Genomic DNA, 6,085 nt, shown 5'->3' with positions numbered 1-6,085 from the left:
ACCTTCCGCCTTAGAAAGTAAAACACGGCCCAAAACGGTCACGTCTCTTTGCAACAAGCAATTCAAATTGGTTTTGGTTTTTCCAACTTTTGGTAAAAAAAATTTAGAGATCCTTTCATCTTTAGATTTACTGATTCCTAAATAATTGACAACTTTTTTAACCTTTATTTCATCAACTGAGAGGATATTAGAATCGTGTACAGTCATTATTTCACACTTATCTTTATTAATAGTGAGGCCTGATGCAAGAGAGAAAACTTTAACAGCGTCTATAATGATGGGTATTTGAAGCTCATTTTAAAAGGAATAAACAAGTATCATCAGCCAGCTGGCTAATGGTTGACCTATCTTCATACCTTCTACACCTACGCAGTTAACAATATACAAATTAAGAAGTTCTGCAGTAATCAAAAACAAAAACGGTGAAATAGGGCACCCTTGTCTAATCCCCCGCTTGACATCGAAATGAGAAGAAGTGTCATGTGCTAAGGATACACAACTATTAATGTTAGTATAGAATGTACTTATGATATTCCTGAAGTTCTCTTCAAACCCAAAATATTGTAAAGCCTCCAGAATGAAAGAATGCTCAACAGTATCAAAAGCTTTGTAAAAGTCCAAAAACAGTATCAATGACTTGTCATCAAATAGTTCTGGGTAATCTAACATTTCTAAAACCAACCAGATATTATTAGAAATGTGCCGACCTTTTATAAATCCAGACTGTGTTGCAGAAATGATTTCTTCCAAACAAAATTTTAATCTTTTAGCATACAACGCAGCAAGTAATTTGTAGTCTGAATTAAGCAAGGTAATAGGTCGCCAATTATCAAGTAATAGAAGATCTTTGTTTGGTTTTGGAAGAAGAGATATTATGCCTTGCTTCATAAAAACCGTCAACTCCTTATTTTTGACACAATCTACCAAGGCTTCCAAAAGCATGTGTTTTATATCTTCCCAAAAGTTTACATTAAATTCATAAGGTAATCCATCTGGGCCAGGACTTTTATTGAGTGGCATTTTTATAACAACAGACTGTAATTCATTTAATGTTATTGGACTTTTACAAAGCTCACAATTTTCTGCAGATATTTTTGGTATAAACGGGTTTACTTTGTCAAAAAATACATGACAAGAACAAGCGTCAAAGGAGGATGTGTATATGTCTTTTATGAGTAGCTTTAGCTCAGTCACAAACTGGTCGAAGCTCTCACTTTCCCCCTGTTTCTTCTCGTGAAACTTGTAGCGAGCAAAAATGGGGTTTGCTTTTGGAGTTACATAAGCTCCAAACCTGTCGTAGTATGTATTTAGTACTTTTCTTTCATCCGCCGTAAGAGTCCATGTGTTAAATACGTCGCGGCCTTTCTCGCCGACCCAAAGTAGCAGGTAGCTACATCGCTCCTCTTCGTCTTTAGAGCGTAGCGGACCCGAAAACATTAGCTCTACATGCTGGCGAAACTTTCTCCATGCATCAGGCAGGTTAGACGAATCCCAGTCCATCCGTGGCGTGAGGATACCTGTGCTGTCCATCTTCCATCGGCAGGTCGATGAGCACTTAACTCTGACACCATGTAGTATTCGCAGCCCGGATATAATAAATACATACAATGTGCTTCGGTCTCACTCCGGCGTGCGTGTGCCGCCAACCTTAATTATGTTTTACATGACCCTGTCTCTCGCCTTGGCGCATCTTGCTTACGTCATCAGTTAGTGAACTCGTAACTATGCCCAAATACGACATCTACAACATGTAATGTATTTATTACACTGTCACTGTTACTTTGTGATTTAGAAAAATGTAAAATGCAAACTAGTGGAAGTTCACTGTGACAGGTATGCTTTTAATTTGAAGAAACAGCATCCCCTTTCTGTGATGACAGTTATATCGATATACAATGCATATATTAATCTATAAGGGCATGTACTACTGTATCAAAATTCAAAAAGACAAAAATAAAATGGTTGCAGTGTGTCTATGGCTGATAGAGAATAAAAGTCTACCAAATGTATAGTGTTGTATCGTTTCATATCTCGTGAATTTGCAGAGTCCAGGTCACACAACGTGATGTGCAACAGCATCTGTGTAACCTGGTGCTGCCCTCTGCTGGGCCTGAGATGTAGTGCAATAATTGAGGAATCTCATCAGCAGATCAATAGAAGCACAGCATAATGTGAACGTGAAAATAAAAACCACAATTCCACAATAGCATTTTAATTTTCTTTTATATTCATACAAATTTGAGTGAAAATTCAATAATTAAATCATAATTATAACCCATATATATTATATATAACCCATTACCAGCGATAGACCAAAGGTGAGAGCATTAACATGACACCAGATTGTGACAGACTTACCAGAGCAAGCCTGGTTTCTGGGCCCTCAGTGGTAAGCTCCACTAATGTCCTTTCTAAAGCTGGAAGTTCAGCACAGCTCCCTGTCTGTCCTGTACATTGACTACTGGCTATGGTCCTCTCTTATCAAGGTTGTCGAGCTGGAATCTGATTTTGGAATCTGGATTTTTTTTTCGACCCACTATATGAAATTTGCATGACTTTTTTCGACATACTACACTATGACTTTTTTCGACATGCTGTAGCTACTATGACTTTTTATGATTCAAATGGTTAGAACATGGCATTTTCACTTCAGGTTAACCAAAAATAACACCATGCATTGGCTCTGAATATAACCTCTTAGAATCTAAAAGGAATCAGCTCCCCTGCAAAAAGAACCAAAATATTCAACCATGTACACAAACTGAAATCAGACAGCTACACCTACATTCACCATGTAGGGTGTTGGTTTTATGACATGCATATTTTTTGTCTTGTGCGGGCAGTATATTTTATTTATTTTATGATATTTTATTACTTTTAACTTTGTATTTTGTACTTCATCTTTGTATTGTGTTTTTATTGTGTTATCTATGTATTATGTTTCATCTTGTTGCACAGCACATTGGAAACCTTGTGTTTGTTAAAATCGTGCTTTATACATAAAGTGGATTGGATTTGATCTGTCCATTACAAGAAGCCCATCTCAGAGGCAGAGTCTTGGAAATTGAGAAATTCTGGCTACTCTGGATGGAGTAGCCAGACTGTCCATGCAATTTACAATTAAAAAAAAGTGGTATTTCCATCCTGCTAAAACAAAAACACACCATACTCCCATATTTCAACTGTAACTGACACAGAAGGGCATTTCATCATAATTAACGGTAACATTGACAACGTAACAATAGCGGGTATCTATGGCACAAACACAGACTCCCCCACATTTTTCCACTCCCTATTTGCAGAATAAGCCATCTTCCCAAACTCACATATAATCTTAGTAGGCGACTTTGACACTGTGCTGAACCCAGACCTAGACCGCTCCACCAGTGGCGTTTTCTTGCAGAGGCCAAGGGAAGCCAGGCTTCCTCAGTTGTTTCAGAATATAACCATCATTTAATAAAATCACTTTTTTTAACAGTTTCCGTAATCCCTCTGTGATGTGTCTGTCGTCTCTCTTCATTAATTATTGAGCGTTTCATGATGTGTAAAACAGCACCTGTATGAGCCATTTCTGTGTTTGGGGGTGTGTGTCTGTATGGGGCCAGTAGGCGTCCTCAGTGCACCAGGAAGGGGGGTTACATAGGTGGGTACTAGTGTTTCCGGGTTCAGGTGTGTTGCTAGTCGGAATCGCAAACAGTTTTCGACCGCTCTGCTCCGCCACGCTACAGCAGGCGAGTCTGTTTGGTGAATGGTGCATTATGGACTTTTGTTCACACTGGTAACGGATGTTGCCAGTGGCGGTCCTAGGTTTCATGACGCCCTGGGCGAACCTCACCTCCAGCCCCCGCCCCCCACATACACACACACACACGCACACACAAATGGACCTCCTGCCCCCCTGTTCAGACCAGACGGTAATTCTCTGCGACGGTCGACAAGCGCTTCTGCTCATCTGTTGTTCATTCAGAGCTATTTTTTTATCATAACCTCATAAAATAAATATGCCATGTTTCTGTAACCAAAAAGTTTGTACACTTCTTCTATTTATCCGTTCAGAGAGAGAGAGAGAGAGAGAGAGACACACACACACACAGACAGACAGACAGACAGACAGACAGAGATAGTGTGTATGGTAGTAGACAGTGTAGATATACAGTTGAAATACATATATTTGTTTATCTACTCTTCACATTTATTAAATGTATTTTCTCTTCCTGTTTCCCAGTGCGAGTTTAGATACACAAATATCGCATTTGTCAATTGCGGTATTTTATTTTGAAAATTGACCGGATTGTCTCGTGTTTCTTTGTGTGATTTCCTGCCAGAATTGACACGATCGCTCGCGACACGCGCAAAAAATAGAGCAGATGCCGAAACGATCGCTTCACGGCGCGGGGCGGCCGCGACTATTCGCGGCGCTTCCGCGGCTGTGAACCAGTCTCTCATCATCAGCAGACGCACCTTTTTTTTTGTGCGGGCGCTCATGCCGGGCCCGCCCCCTCCCTCTTGCCGACCTCTGCAGTCGCAAATTGATCCCCCGCCGCCCCCCTCCCTCTTGCCTCTTCTGACACACACACACATAACCTCTATGACTCTGACTCTCAGCAGCAAGTTGACGTGAGGGCGCCCAAGCGCCCACTCCACCAACTTTGACATGGAAATGAGCGGCGGTAGTATAGAGATATGGCGACAGTTTTTTTATTTATTTTTTATTTTTTTATTTTTTTATTTTTTTTTGGAGGGCGCTCGCTCGTGCGCCCTCACATAGATTGCGCCCTGGGCGGTCGCCCACATTGCCCATAGCAAAAACCGGCCCTGACTGGATGTCAGGGGTAAAAGAACAGGTCTTGCTGCCTTGTTATTCTTTGCTCGCTTTCCCTGAGGAAAAACGTTTAAATGGTAAAAGTAGGACAATTATTAGTTATATCCTGAAATTTGAGTTGTACTAGAAACTACAATATTTAATTAGAAAAAAAAACAAGTCCGATTCAGTTTAAAAAGATGTATAAAGAAGGAATTTTCATAAAGTACAGAGAGGAAGAAGGAAGCCCTAATCACTGATTATAAAGATGTACTAAAAAAAAAAAAAAAAAAGAAGGAAAAGTGTCTAGGCAAATGTCTAAACTATATATTATGAAATAGATTAAAAAGGATTCAATGTGATAAAGTTTGAAAATGGAGAAGGGGTAGTATTAAATAAGTTATTCTTCTTACTACTCCTTTTCGGACATGTTAAAATGTTAAAATATTTTGTTTTATTACTGGTAAAAAAAAAATGTTACTCTGATTTTGTTATTATTCTTGTTTGTTGTTTGTTTGTTTTTGTTTTTTGTTGTTGTTGTTTTTCCTTTTCTTTACATTATTTCTATTTATGTTGTTATTTCTTTCACATGTTCGAAATAAAAATAAATAAATAAAATAAAAGATATAACACAGCAGTTGATGTTGGCATTAACTAAAATTGTAGTCAAGTTTTTAAAAACGAACTTGGACAAACTATCTTAAAGACCCCCTCCAGGCATGTTTCTAGGTATATAAAAATAATCTGAAATGCCTAATATTTTGTTTAACATTGTTTCCCCAAATAAAAAGTTATCCTCTGAAATTGGGCTCTCAGGACATCCACTGCTCTCTCCTCATGGAGCAATTCTGAGACACTGAATATTCATGATATGCAAATACCACTCGCCCCAATCACCACAGCTGCTCGCGCTTCTATGCGTACATAATCTCGCTTGCCAGGATTCGTTTGAATTTCAAATTTCACAGAGGTGCACAGAAATCTCCTCCTTCAGGAGAGGAATGTGAAAACACCTCTCTAATGACAAAATCTGCTCAGATACAAGTCACTATAGTCAGTGTCAGACATTTTAGAGGACAGAAAAATAAGAAAAACACATTGTTGAGTGGAGGGGGACTTTAATAATTAACCCAAAGAAACATGCAAAATAGGTGATTCACAGGACTATTGTCTGAGGGACACCACAGTTTTTGCTGTTGTAAACTTTGTAGCCCCCTGCTCAAGAAAGAATGATGCCCCATGAACATGTGGAGATTCATTCTCAGAACTGTAGAGGTGATCTTG

This window comes from Eutrigla gurnardus, assembly GCF_963514095.1.
Source record: "Eutrigla gurnardus genome assembly, chromosome: 3".
Taxonomy (NCBI): domain Eukaryota; kingdom Metazoa; phylum Chordata; class Actinopteri; order Perciformes; family Triglidae; genus Eutrigla; species Eutrigla gurnardus.
The sequence above is the reverse complement of the archived record's forward strand: the minus strand, read 5'-3'. Positions refer to the sequence as shown.